A 15,010-nucleotide genomic window follows, 5' to 3' on the forward strand; every position below is an offset into this window, starting at 1 on the left:
GGCTGGCGGGCGACCGCCAGAAGGCCGCCCGCCCAGCGGGAAACCCCCTTCCACGAGGATGCCGGCTACGAATGGAGCCGGCAGAGTGGAAAGGGTGCGACAGGTGCAGTTGCACCCGTCGCGATTTTCAGTGTCTGCTATGCAGACACTGAAAATCTCAATGGGGCCCTGTTAGGGGGCCCCACGACACCCGTTCCCGCCATCCTATTTCTGGCGGTTTTTACCGCCAGGACCAGGATGGCGGGAAGGGGGTCGGAATCCCCATGGCGGCGCTGCCTGCAGCTCCGCCATGGAGGATTCCTCAGGCCAGGGGAAAACCGGCGGGAAACCGCCGGTTTCCCTTTTCCGACCGCGGCTTTACCGCCGCGGTCAGAATTGGCCTGGATGCACCGCCAGCCTGTTGGCGGTGCATCCGCGGTCCCCGGCCTGGCGGTCTATGACCGCCAGGGTCGGAATGACCCCCTCTGTCTTACGCACAAAGCACTACAGTCGGATGGATGCGACTATTTGAAATCCACCTTGTTTTATCAACCGCCGAGACACCTGAGATCGTCTTCCAAATTTATGATCAAGGTGCCTCGTTGTAAAAAAGCTAGATGGGGAGATCGGGCTTTTACGGTGGAAGCGGCCAGGCTATGGAATGGTCTGCCCCTCTTGCTGCGTCAGATATCGACTCATTTCACCTTTAGGAAAAGTCTTAAAACCTGGCTTTTCGCTAATTAGTTATTAGGGGTAGTGTGACGGGGTAAACCCGATCACCGCAAGACGGGAGGCCGGAGTTGACGTGTCGGACTCCTCTGACACGTCATCTCCGCGTTTCCCTGTTACCGGGGAAACGCGTCCCGAGCGAGGCCGGCGTCAGGACGTTGCCGGGGAAACCTGGATAGGTTTCCCGACCCCGGATTGGCCAGAGAGGGACGGCGTCGCGAATGAAAAGCCGGTGGAGCCGGCGAGGAAGGGGAAGGAGGAAGAGACCGGAGACGACGGAGAAGAAGACGGAGACGACGGCGAACGGAGGGAGACCGAGGCAAGGGACCCGACGGCAAGCGCGGCGAGAGACCAAGAGAAGGAATACCACCTGGAGGACGGAGAGCTGGAACCAGGAAGCCGTATCGAACCCTACCTCAGCGAGGACCACCTCAACGCCCGCCACGGCCCCGGAGGGTCGTGGCTCACGAAGGTCCTTCTGGACAAATAAAGGGTGCACGGCAGGGAAGGGGACTGGGGAAGGAAACTAGGGAAGGGGTAGAGGGTGAATGGGGAAAAGAGGTGGGAGGGCACAAAAGAAGCACTAGGGACACAATAACACGCTAGTAAAATTAGTAATAAGCACTTCCCTCTATTCCGCACAGACACCACCCCCTCCCCTCTGTTATCCACCCCAGTCTGATAAATTTAATAAGAAAGACGTATCTCTTAACGTCCCACTTACCCTCGTTTTCCTTATTTCCCTTTCCGATATCCTCATGGGACGTCCGCGAGACTGACAGTACCTCCACCTAAAGAGAAGAAAAGGGGAAAACACATCAGTGACAAGAAGAACTTCGCGAGAGACTAAGAGCAACAACAGAACGAACTTTCACTTGATTTATCCTTTTGTTTAGAAAACAATAAACACTTACCTGAGCACCATAACTTCTTGTTTTAGTTGTCCTCATCTTGTTCGGTCTGTCACAGTGGTGTCAGAAGTGGGATCCTTAGGGGCCCTACGACAACCGAACAGAGTACACAATGAGTGACAACCCTTCCCTTGAGGATATGATCAAACAGCTAGCAGAAGGACAAAGACATTTGCAGCTGGTATGGGAGGCTCACCAAAGGGAAGCAAAAGAGGACAGAGAGGCTTTACAATCGGCCTTGAAAAGCCAGGCCACCATTCTGGCAAATAACCAGCTGGTACACGAAACGGCCATGACAAAATTAACCAAGACCATTGCCGCTAGTAAAGTCCACCCGAACGTTCCCAGCTCAGTATTGCAGAAATATCAAGAGGGAGAAGACCCAGAGTCTTTCTTTACTAACTTTGAAAGAGTGGCGTCGTCAGCTCAATGGCCTGAAGAACGCTGGGGACAATATGTTGCTCCATTACTAACTGGCCTCTTACAAGCAGCCTATCAGGCTGCTAATCCCGGAGGCCTCACACCCTACAAGGATATAAAATCCAGTATTTTGGAACGTGTCGGGCATGATACTGAATACTACCGGATGAAATTCCGCAAGGTCAAGTGGGGACCAAATGAGGACCCCCGGACCTTTTATTTCCGGGTAAAAGATTTGGCCTTAAAATGGTTGGGGCCTATTGGCGATAGCCGTGAAGAAGTGATACAAATAATTATACTGGAACAGTACTTGGATGCTCTACCCTTAGCCACAAAACACTGGATACGACAGCATCCAAAAGTAGACACTAACACAGCAATTGATTTGGCCTGCGCGTATCATCGCTCCTCCGACATAAGAAATATACCACCACGGCCCAATATAAAATCAGTCTTGCCACCTGTAAAAACCCTCCCAAAGAATCCACTGGACAATACCGTTTCCCGTAGAATCCCGGAAGGCCCCCCTATACAGGGACCCCAATGTTACCACTGCGGAGAATGGGGACATATCGCCCGTATGTGTCCTCAGAAACACGAAGGAGGTGAGCCGATGGAAATAGGGGTTACCAGGCGTAGGGTCCTATGTACAGGGAAAGGTAACCACAAGTTCAAGCAGACTGTAAAAATCAATGGACGATATGTGTGTGCCCTCGTCGACTCCGGGTGCAGCCAGTCTGTAATAAGGGAAGACCTGATAACCACTCTGGGTTCCGAAACGAGACAGTGGGTACATATTTGTTGTGTTCACGGGGACAAGGAGCAATATCCGTTAAAAATACTACAGATAGAATGGGGGCCCTACCGGGATAGTCTCCCGATGGGGATAATGCCAAAATTGATCGAGGATTGTATCGTGGGAACAGATTACCTTCACTTTCAAGAACTATTGGATCAGGTTAGAGACTCTAAAATCTCACAGGACTGGTGGGGTGAAGCCCCGTTTTCAGGAAGTCCAATTGAATGTCCAATAACCCGTAGAAAACTGACCCGAAGGGACAAAAGAATAGAAAGAGAACAGTTCCGAAATAGTACTAGTCAGGACACTATAAGAGGAGTGGTAGCAGAATTCCACGAGGCACCTGTCAGTTTTGCTCAACAACAGAGAGAAGATCCCTCCCTATCTCACGCCTGGAGAACCGCAGTGTCAGAGGAAATGGATGAGGTGGGTCCCTACTTCCTAATCAAAAATAATCTCCTGTACCGAGTAAACACCACACGTACCGGGGAAAAAAGAAAACAACTCATAGTACCTGAATACTATAGGGATCACATCCTTACGCTCGCTCATAATCATCCGGGAGGGGGACACTTTGGGAGAGACAAAACGGAAGAATATCTCCTCAGACGATTTTACTGGCCTGGTGTTTTTGCCAACATAAGAAAATATTGTGCGCAATGTCCCAGGTGTCAACTGACGGAACCAGGTAAACCAAAAAAAGCACCACTCATACCCCTCCCCATCATAGATGTTCCGTTTAGACGGATAGGGATGGATTTGGTTGGACCCTTGGTTCCTTCTTCAAAAGGACACACTTACATACTGGTCATAGTTGATTATGCTACCCGATACCCAGAGGCTATTCCCCTAACCAGTATGACAACAAAGACCGTAGCCCAGGCGATGATAACGGTGTTTTCGCGTCTTGGTTTCCCTCAGGAAATACTCACAGATCAGGGCACTCCCTTTACGTCCACCTTGATGAAACAAGTGTGTAAAACGTTAGGCATATCTCAGATCAAAACATCCGTTTATCATCCTCAAACCGATGGTTTGGTCGAACGATATAATCGTACGATCAAAACGTTACTTCGAAAGATTGTGCACGACACAGGGAGAGACTGGGATCAGAAATTACCGTTGGTGTTATACGCGATCCGAACGCACGAATAGGCTTCCACGGGGCATAGCCCATTCGAGCTAGTGTTCGGGCGACAACCACGTTCCCTTCTGGACATGGCGGTAGAGGCCTGGGAGGAAGAAGCCATGGAGGGAGGGACTCCTTTGTTGGAGTATGCTCATAACTTGAGAACGCATTTACAGGGATTATGGGACGAAGTAAAAGACAATATGGAACAGGCTCAAAGAACCCAAAAGCATTATTATGATAAGGGGAGTAAGTTAAGAGTTTTCCAACCCGATGAACAGGTCTTAATCATGCGACCCACATCCGAACATAAATTGCTGGCGAAATGGCAAGGCCCCCATAGAATCATCCGAGCCGTCTCCCCTGTAACTTACCTACTGGAAATAACAACCAACCCCAGGAAAACCCAAATATATCATGTCAATCTTTTAAAGAAGTGGGAGACACCCGAGACACCCAACACTACCCCAAGAATAGTTAGCCTTCTGTACCCGAGTAAGGAATTGAAGATTGAATTTTGCCATACCACCCTAGCCAAGGGGACAACCCTACCCACTATAGACGAAGCATTAACGGAAGCGGAAAAGAGGCAGGTATACCGCTTGTTACAGCAATATCACCAATTGTTTTCAGAAGACCCCGGTAGAACCACACTAATCCGACATAAGATACGAACAAAACCCGACACAGTAGTTCGGGTCAGACCATATCGCATCCCAGCAGCAAGGAAGCAGGTTATAGAAAATGAAATACAGAAAATGTTGACCCTAGGAGTAATAGAGCCCTCTACCAGTCCCTGGTGTTCACCCGTAGTTCTTGTACCAAAACCTGATGGTACGGTCAGGTTCTGCATAGACTTCCGGAAACTTAATGAGAACTCATTATTTGACACGTATCCAATCCCTAGGGTGGACGATGTCCTAGAGAAACTAGGAAAGGCGAAATATATGTCCACAATAGATTTAACCAAAGGATATTGGCAGATACCCTTAGCCCCCGAAGATAAAGAAAAAACTGCATTTTCTACCCAGTCCGGGCTGTATCATTTTACTGTATTACCTTTTGGGCTACATGGGGCACCGGCCACTTTCCAAAGGTTAATGGATAACATATTAAAACCATACCCTGCTTTTTCAGCGGCCTACCTGGATGATGTAGTTGTTTTTAGCGATACCTGGGTAAACCATCTAGACCATCTAAGCCAAGTTTTTAATGCACTCACCGAGGCTGGGTTGACAGCCAATCCCAAGAAATGTGTTATCGGGAAAACCGACATTTCATATCTGGGATACAGAATCAGTCAGGGAACACTTCAACCCCAAGCCCAGAAGGTGGACGCGATCTTACATGCCCCTCTCCCGAAAACTAAAAAAGACTTACGCTCTTTCTTAGGCCTAGTAGGATATTATCGGCATTTCATACCTCACTATTCCACTCTAGCCGCTCCCCTTACGGATCTTCTGTCCAAATCTCATCCAAATCAGCTATTACCTTTCTCTGCTATTCAAACTTCCAGTTTTGAACGCTTGAGGAACTCTTTAACCAAAGAACCCATATTGTTATGCCCGGATTTTTCAAAACCCTTTCACCTTTACACTGATGCCTCCGATGTGGGGCTCGGGGGGGTTCTGACACAGCCGGGAACGGAGGGACTCGATCATCCCGTTGTGTATATCAGCCGCAAACTGGGTCTTCGGGAACGTCGTTTCCCCATAATAGAAAGGGAGTGTTTGGCCATTAAATGGGCCGTGGATTGTCTACAGTATTACCTGTTGGGCCGGCCTTTTGTACTTTTTACGGATCACGCCCCCCTCACTTGGCTTGCCGCTCATAAAGATACGAATGCCCGGATTCTCAGGTGGTTCCTTGAACTTCAACCATTCTCCTTTCAGGTCCGACATGTTCCTGGGAGTTCGCAAGTCCCTGCTGATTATCTCTCTCGCTTCCCGGTTTCCGATTCGGTCCTGGAACAGGACCTGTCTTGGGAAGGGGTATGTGACGGGGTAAACCCGATCACCGCAAGACGGGAGGCCGGAGTTGACGTGTCGGACTCCTCTGACACGTCATCTCCGCGTTTCCCTGTTACCGGGGAAACGCGTCCCGAGCGAGGCCGGCGTCAGGACGTTGCCGGGGAAACCTGGATAGGTTTCCCGACCCCGGATTGGCCAGAGAGGGACGGCGTCGCGAATGAAAAGCCGGTGGAGCCGGCGAGGAAGGGGAAGGAGGAAGAGACCGGAGACGACGGAGAAGAAGACGGAGACGACGGCGAACGGAGGGAGACCGAGGCAAGGGACCCGACGGCAAGCGCGGCGAGAGACCAAGAGAAGGAATACCACCTGGAGGACGGAGAGCTGGAACCAGGAAGCCGTATCGAACCCTACCTCAGCGAGGACCACCTCAACGCCCGCCACGGCCCCGGAGGGTCGTGGCTCACGAAGGTACGGTCTTTCTGGACAAATAAAGGGTGCACGGCAGGGAAGGGGACTGGGGAAGGAAACTAGGGAAGGGGTAGAGGGTGAATGGGGAAAAGAGGTGGGAGGGCACAAAAGAAGCACTAGGGACACAATAACACGCTAGTAAAATTAGTAATAAGCACTTCCCTCTATTCCGCACAGACACCACCCCCTCCCCTCTGTTATCCACCCCAGTCTGATAAATTTAATAAGAAAGACGTATCTCTTAACGTCCCACTTACCCTCGTTTTCCTTATTTCCCTTTCCGATATCCTCATGGGACGTCCGCGAGACTGACAGTACCTCCACCTAAAGAGAAGAAAAGGGGAAAACACATCAGTGACAAGAAGAACTTCGCGAGAGACTAAGAGCAACAACAGAACAAACTTTCACTTGATTTATCCTTTTGTTTAGAAAACAATAAACACTTACCTGAGCACCATAACTTCTTGTTTTAGTTGTCCTCATCTTGTTCAGTCTGTCACAGGTAGCTTTGCTCTTTTTCATGTATCTCTGGTCTGAATAGCACTTCGATGCTTTTGCCGGAATGCGCTCTACAAATAACTCAATACATACATACATACATACAAGATCAAGTACACATCTCTCCGTTTGGTCTTCTCTGCCACAGGATCTCTTTGGCACGTCTGTGATAGCCCAAGGTTTATGATGACGAGGATGTCAAGGGGCACTAGTGTTCGATCGACCTCAGGTGGGGGCCACTGTGGGCTTCAAAGGGGATCGGGATTTATCTCTGTCCGACAACTGAGTGTACATCGCCACCGCCTGAAGTACTTGGCCCCTGTCGTCGTAGCTTTTTGTGAGTCTCTCTAGGTCTCTTCCCCTGGTTTGGGGATCCATGGTTGCTCTTCCCTCCGGGTCAGATGCGGTTTCTGGATGGCTGGCTCCCGAGGATAGGCCCGTGTGTCCTGGGGGGTTTGGGTTGTTGTTTCCATGGATTGTGTCTGGTCCTGAAGTCTCTCTAGGAATATTCTCAGGTCCTCCGGGTTGTAAAAGGTCCGTGATTCACCGTTCTTAGTGATCCACATCCTGGCCGGTTCAAACAGACCAAATTTCACATCTAAGTGGCAGACGCGAGGGCAGAGGGAAAGGAAAGCTCTCCTTCGATCTGCAGTCTCTTTGGAAAAATCAGCCGAAGTGGGCCTTGCGTTCGGGCTGCCTGCAGTAGTTGGCGAGCCTGCCCATGGCGCAGTAAACAGGCTATGATTGGGCGAGGGCGGCCCTTTCCGTCTTTCCTCTTTGGGCCAAGTCTGTGCACCCTTTCAAATCCAAGAGGAGGATCAAATGTTATATGTGTTAGCTTGGAGAGTGTGTCCCGGAGGTAGGAGAGTATGTCCGCGCCCTCTATGCCTTCCGGAAATCCAAGAAGGCGGATATTGTTCCTGCGGCTCCTATCCTCCAAATCAGTCAGTTTGCTACGGAGGTGGAGGAGTTCTTGGTCTCTGTCGGTCCAGGAAGCTACTTGGGTTTCTACTGTTGTCACCCGTTGATCTAGCCCAGAGACTTGCGACTGGAAACCCGCTATCTCCAGGCGCATAGATCTTGTCTCTGCCGTCAGTGCGACCATGGCACTGTCCATACCCTCCAGTTTGCATCCCACCGCCGATATCTCCTACAGTATACGGTCCATTGATGCACCTTGCGTGTCCTCTGCCATGTTGCTGTTGATGTGGGGGTGGGGTGGGGTGGAGGGTCCTCCGCAGGAGGATGTTTCTGTTGACGCAGGACTTCAGAAAAGAGTAGTTGCCGGGCTGGTTTACCCAATGATTTGCCCGTCATATTACCCCTGGGCATTGCAGGTTCCCCCGCGCTGGCAAGAATCTGAAGGGTACTCGTCCTTGACGTGGCGAATGTAGGGAGGGTGATAAGTGTTGGAAATGTAGAGAGGGGGGGCGCCAGGTGGTCGGCAAGTTCAAGTGGATACTTCTTTGTCTCACAGGACGACCTCAGAAGACTGACATTCGGATGCTTGGACAGAGTGTGGAATCGGGTTTTAGGTGCAGTCTCAGGTAGTCCCTGGTAATCTCTCACTTTTTTAAGAGAGGGAGAGGGACAGTGTGGTAGTACGTCCGGACAGACATTGATGAGGAGGCCACTTGTCGCTCATCGTCCCCAGCCTCTGCAAATAGGTCCACAGGGAAGAAGAAGGAGTGGGAGTGTAGGTGGGGTGCGCCCCCTAGGTCGAGTCTCCAGGGTGTTCAAAGGCCCGGCTGTTGGTGTTGCCCCCTTTCCCCTTTCTTCCCTCTTACCCTCGTTCTTTCTTTCTTCTTGACTCTCTTTTTTGTTAGCTTTTTTCCTTCTTTTTATTTTTCCTTCTATCTTTTTTCTTGTTTCTTGTTTCTTGTTTTCTTCTTCCTTTCTCCTACTTGTAGGCCTCCACCCTGAAAGAAGGTAGTGGTAGAGGAGCAGGTACAGCAAGGGCCACGACTCGGGCCTCTGCGATGCCCTCACTCGACCAGTTACAGCAGCGTGTGTGTGTCCGGGCCCTCAGGGAGGGGGTCTCTGTGGCTCGCAGGTGTTTCCAGGTCCGTCTCCGCAAGTCGCCCCGGCCCCACCTGTGCTCTCGCGAGTGAAGGAGTTTCAAGGTTCCCAGCTGGGTTGCGGGGGCAGGTGGGAAAGTTCCTGGACACCCGCCGCCCCGGGGGTTCACAAAAGGAGGAGGCCCGTCTCCAGGACTGGATCTCCCAGCCAATCGAGGTTGCGGCTTGTCAGCTCGCCGCGGGCCTCTGGTGCTTCCTCCGCTCTCCCCCGTCACCTCGGGGAGAGCGGGCGTCCTCTGGCGAGGTCCGTGGCTCCTCCACACCACAGTCCGCAGTGCACAGCTTGGCAGTAAGTGGGAGGGGGGCAGGGGTGGGCGGGGAGGGTTTCCGGATGCCCGGTGCCCCCAAAGTCTGCTGCAGAGGGAGGCACGCCTCCCGGGTTAGGCCCCCTCTCACTCGAGGCCGCGGCTTACCGTCTCGCCGCAGGCCTCGATCTTGTCCTCCGCTCTCCTCGACTGTTTAGGGGAGAGAGCGCGTCTTCCTCTCAAACTTGCAGATCTCCCGCACCGCCAATCCCCCGCGCCCAGTCCAGCGATGGTTGGGAGGCCCTCGGTGCCTCCCGGTGCCGCCACCCTCGCCACACGGCCCGCCGCCTAGCGGAGCTCGTCTCCTAGGCAGCCATCGCTGATAATGGCCAGACCACGCCCCCCTTTCTCAAGTCTTGAACAATTCGGACTTTCCCCACAGGGCTTTCTCAGACCCATTATAGGTGAGTTACATGGGCTGCTCATTACTTCCTTCAAGACCCCCTGCTTCACAAAGTCTGCAATTATCTGCATCACGTGAATAAGGACGTGTTGTGCGGTGGCTGGGGGAACACAGCGTTCGGCTTCACGTCTACTTTGACTGGTTCCACTCCTTTTATCAGTCCCACTTCTTTTCCAGTCAAGTCCCACACTCTCTCCGTGACCGTCCCCTGCAGGTCTGCAGGCAGGTCAGTCATTGTGAACATCGGAAAAAAGCTTATCAAAGGGTACTCTTCATCTGTGATCTCTGTCTCAGGCTCTGAGATCTGACCATCATCCCCTTCATCATCACTGTTTGTCTGCACCTCAATTCCCTCATCAGAACAGGTGATAGAACACCTCGTCTTACACAGCAAGTCTCTTCCCAGTAGGGACACAGGGCTGGAGTCACAAACCACAAATCTGTGCAATCCCTGAAAGGTACCAATCTCGACTTGAACTGGATCTGTGATCGGGTTGGTCAGGAGCTGATTTGCCACTCCCACTACTTTTATTGTGCGTCCTGAAAGGGGCAACTTCGGAACCTCTGCCCTCCTGACTGTAGAGCGTGTAGCTCCTGTGTCAACCAAAAATGAGACCTTGGGACCCATCACCTTCCCTTGCACATAGGGTCCCCTCTGATCTACTTCTAGGGACGCTGCAAGCCTGCACTCCTCACTATCTGAACTGTCATCCGACCATTCATCGTTTATTCCATTCTCACCACGTAATGGGAACTGTTGTATTGTGTTATTTTGACCCATTCCTTGACTTGTGGCCTGTTGAGGAAGCATCGCCTGTTGCTGTCCCATCGGCGCTAAGGGCAACTGCATTTGCGGTGTAGGTACCACTGGAATCTGCTTTTGCACTTGCTGCATCTGCACTGGTTGCATACGTGGCATCTGCACTTGTTGCATGAGATGATGACCTTGCATCTGAACCATGTTATTCTGAAAATTTGGATTAGGACCCCTCATTCTTGGTCCTTTAAGATTTTTGAATGCATTGGCATCATTGCTTTGTTGAAGCGCACCCTCCTGCACCATCACCGGACATTCCCGCTTCCAGTGTCCCACGCCCCCGCACGCGTGACATGGCAACACCTTCTTCATCCCTTGTACATCATTCTGAACCACTACTGTACTCAAATCTGGACCACGGTGCACAAAACCTCCCCGACCTCTGCCTCTCATTTGCATCTGAAACATTCCATTTCCCTGAATCCCTGCTTGCGCTGCCTTAATTTGCATCACCATCACTTTCTCCTTCAAATTTCTCTGCTTCAATTCGATATCATTACTACAATATTTTGCATACTGCAAGACCTCATCAATCGGCTCCGCTTGCCAACAAATTAAATGATTCTTAATCATCTGGCTAATTTCTTGTCTCAGCCCTTCAACGAACCTGAACACAAGGTGATTCATATCTTTCGGCTCTATGACCTCCGTGCCACTGTAGTGCTTGAATGCTTTCAACAACCTCTCATAGTAAGCATGTATCGACTCTTTGCCTTCTTGTGCTGTTCGATCAATCTTTTGCCAATCAATATTCTGCGGCGACACCTTCTACTTCAAAAACTCAATTACCTTATAGTAATACTTCATTACCTCTGGAGAGGGTGCTCCGGTAACCCTATCCCTTGCCGGTTCTGCAGTTGGCCAGTCAACGCTTCTCTTGCACTCTAGCCACAAATCGGTCGGAACTATGATCTCAAACAATGTATTCAAGTCTTCCTAAAGACACTTCGCAAGCTTCACAAATCGGTCTGTCTGCTGGTACCATTCTATCGGCTTTTCCCTCAGCCTGGGGAAGTCATTTGTGAAGGACAAAATGTCACCTCTGGACCATGGTACATGGACAAGAACCCCTCCAGCCGTTTCTCTCATGGGTAGCATTTCATGGTACCGGTATCCGGCGCTGGTTTTGCCTGCTGCTGCTCCAAGCAGTCACTTTTCCTTTTATCTCTTTTCTTTGCCCATCTGCCTTCCCATTTCTCTAAGGCTCCCCAAACCTGCGCACTCTGTAGAATTTCTTTAAGGTGTGCCTTCATCCCAGTAGACCTCATGTGATCAAAATCTTTAGGTTCGAAGTCTAATCTGCAACTCCTCTTTACATGCTTAGTATTGTCTAATTCTATGCCATATTTGTCTGCTAGATTCGCCAACCTTTGGTGCACCTTGCTCACTTCTTTAGTTATTTTTGGACACAGATACCTCAATTCTGCTTCAGTGTATGACTCTAGCCTATTCACTCCCATGCTCCCTTCAACTTATTCAGCTGCTTCCACGCTAAACCTCACACAATTCAGGTATTCCTCCCTTTCTGACCGCTCTGCTGTCGCAGGAGTAGTCTGCGGCGAATTCAGCTTGTCTAGCCATTCATTCAGTTGTTGCGCAAAACCTTGCAAAGAGATATTTCCAGCCTGCATCATCCGTGGTTGTGACATGTTCGTACTGGGTATCTGTGGAGTTAGTAGTCCCAAACCAGCCTGTCTCATTGTCTCTAGAGGAACCCCAATCGGACTGAAGTCCAAGAAAAAGACCTAGATCTCTCTGCTGTCTGTTCTCCCGGTGTCATCCCTTGAGAGCTTCCTGCAAACCCTCCTCTTATCACCTCTTTAGTCATTACCCCTTGGTCACATACACTAGGCTTTGCCTGTGCATACAGAGGTACGGGTGGACCAACTGTAATCGGCAAAGATATAGCAGCTGGCGCCTGTCTATTTCCCAAACCCTGGGAGCATTAACTCCCATAGTCTGATTCATCACGGGTGCTGTGACTGACTGCAGTCCGGTGACCGAAGTGTAATTCGGAACCATCTGTTGCTGCGGCTGGGGCAGCAGAAGTGGAGATGGCTCCATCTGTACCAACTTTGATCTTGTATATGCTTGATCTGGCGGCACCATCAAATTCGTAGTGGTCTCTAATGTTGGGACATCAGGGTAGAGCCTCTGAACCGGTGGTGGCTGCAACTGTGTCTGCAACTCTGGGGCGGTAGTCCCCCTGACACTATTATGCACTGGAGCTGGTGTCGCAACTGCATTCACCTGAGATGTATACTCTGTTCCCTGATTCTGTGTTGAATTTACAGGACCTGCACTAGTACTTGGTCTGTTGTCATTCATGGCATATGGCGGTGGACGATCCTGTAACAACTGACTAAGAAACTCATCGTCATCTGAGTCATCTGCATCTGTTATTCTCTTTCCCTCTACTAGAACCCATGTCTGTTTTACAAGTGGCCTTTCTTCCCTGTGTGTCGGCTTCTTGAGATATTGCTGGAAACATCCTGACTCCATCTATTATTTCTCTTCTCCACATCCTGGTCTCGCTGTCCAACCTAGCCACCGCTAGCGTCTTTTCTGCTTTTCTCATTCTCCTTTCAAAATGTTGCTGCCTTTGTCATATGGCCATTAATTCCCAAATTGCTAATGCTTCAAACTGTGCTGGCCTTGGAGGCGGCTTCTGCTCATTTAACACCTTCCACAAATTTTCTAGAACCCCTATGTTGAACGTCCCATTCTCTGGAAATGCCAAACACCCATCTTTCTCTTTTAATTTGCACCATTGCTTTAGCCAAAGACATGGTGCGACTCCCTTCTCCTCCATCACGGCATAAGCCGGAGTATCCCCTGGCGGTGTAGGTTCCTCCACACTTGCGGTAATGTACACATCTCCCCTCAAAGCGCTCTAGAGCCTTGAAGAACTTCATTTTTGCATCTCTTATTTCGTTTATAACTGAATCAGAAAGTGACTTTAATTCTCAGAACACCCTTTACCTACCTTCTCAACCAATTGCCTCTCACGGACGGCTGCCAATCCGTGTGCGACCCTTCTCACTAACTGACCCAGCGCAGCTCCAATGAGGTCACACTCACACACTCTGCAGCTGACAAAGTCCTGCGGCTTGCCTTCTTCACTCTCTACTCACACAAAACTAATGCAATATATTGCGAGCACTTTAACAACAAAACTCTAATTTGCCGGATTACTATAGGATGGGTAACACAAGTGCTTCAGAACTTTACAGAGATTTCACTTGAAGCCTCGCCCGCTACTCTCTCCTTCTCAGATCCCGCACTTGCAAGTAAAATTTGACCCGCAAATTTCACTCTCGACTTGTCAATGACCTGTCCTAGTGCACTTTAGAATTTACCAAATCCTCTTCGAAGGTTTTCACTCACACACTCTGACTCAAACTCGACTTGTCAACCGTGCCCGATTGACCTATTTAAACCGCGCAAATTACAACATAAATCAAGTGTCTCATACACTTATCAATATACTCCGGAGTCTTAGACCACGCAGGGCCCGTACATCACCAACAACCACGAGGACAATTTTTTTGTACAAAGCACCACACTCACATGAAGTTTGCGGAATTCCCTACTCTCATACTGCGGAGTACGCCCACTCCTACTAAAACATCATCTGGCCTAAAATTCTCACAAACCACACAATTCAACTGCGGTATGCATAAGCTGTGCAAGCGCAAATCCTACTTCACTCACACCATCACTAGAACGCTGAGAACATACCCAACTCACTTCGGCAAGCTCCGGGGTCCCGGGAAAGTCATTTGGGACTTAGGGGAACATCATCTCTCCAATTTGCATTATTTAAAAAACAATTCTAAAACAATGGACTCTCGTCTTAGGGCCCCAAAGGGTCGGAACCGTCCTCTGCTACCAGAACTGGTAACGCGTCCCGCCCTAGGTAATTTACTTGCTCTGGGACTCGTTTTAGGCCAATGAACCTTTTAACCCTGATTGGAGACACCTTGAGACAAGATAACTAATCAGCATATCAATCGATAGGTCAATAACCTCATCATTATTCACAATAGCAAATTAATCAAATTAGTTAATGACATTAATAAGAATCAAAACTCTCTATGACCTTTCAGCCATGAATAACCACACGGAATTTAGTAAGGTTTACAATATTTATTCCCTATTTGTTACATTCTACTAGTAAGTTTATTAGTCTCAATATCAGAAAACACATCAATAAAGTCACAATATGGCAACTCGAATAAGACTTCCTCAAAGCAAAGGTCAAAAACATTAGAACAAAGCACGACATCAACATGAATCAACTTTAGCAGAGTATCATTAGGGCATTTATTCAACACAGCAAAGATTCAGTCATTTGTCTATTTGCATTCGTTTAATGAACTCCTTAACTAACCTCGAATTAGCATTAGCATTTTGGGCTTCATGGAAAACAATTTAGCAACATCAATTTAGAAAAACCACTAACTATGGCCCCTATAAAAGAGCAGTTGGTACCTAGAAAGGA

The 15,010-nt window shown here is 49.6% G+C and overlaps 1 long non-coding RNA gene across 1 annotated transcript; it reads right to left on the bottom strand.

Moving 5' to 3' along the window:
- Positions 1-1,429: 1,429 nt before the first annotated feature.
- LOC138247321 (uncharacterized) lies at positions 1,430-6,731 on the bottom strand. The gene is made up of 3 exons (XR_011194436.1): positions 6,663-6,731; positions 1,623-1,706; positions 1,430-1,499 (listed from the first exon to the last, which is right to left on the bottom strand). It is a non-coding gene; the product is annotated as an uncharacterized lncRNA (long non-coding RNA).
- Positions 6,732-15,010: the final 8,279 nt, after the last annotated feature.

The sequence above is a fragment of the Pleurodeles waltl genome, chromosome 7 (assembly GCF_031143425.1).
Source record: "Pleurodeles waltl isolate 20211129_DDA chromosome 7, aPleWal1.hap1.20221129, whole genome shotgun sequence".
NCBI classification, from domain to species: Eukaryota; Metazoa; Chordata; class Amphibia; order Caudata; family Salamandridae; genus Pleurodeles; species Pleurodeles waltl.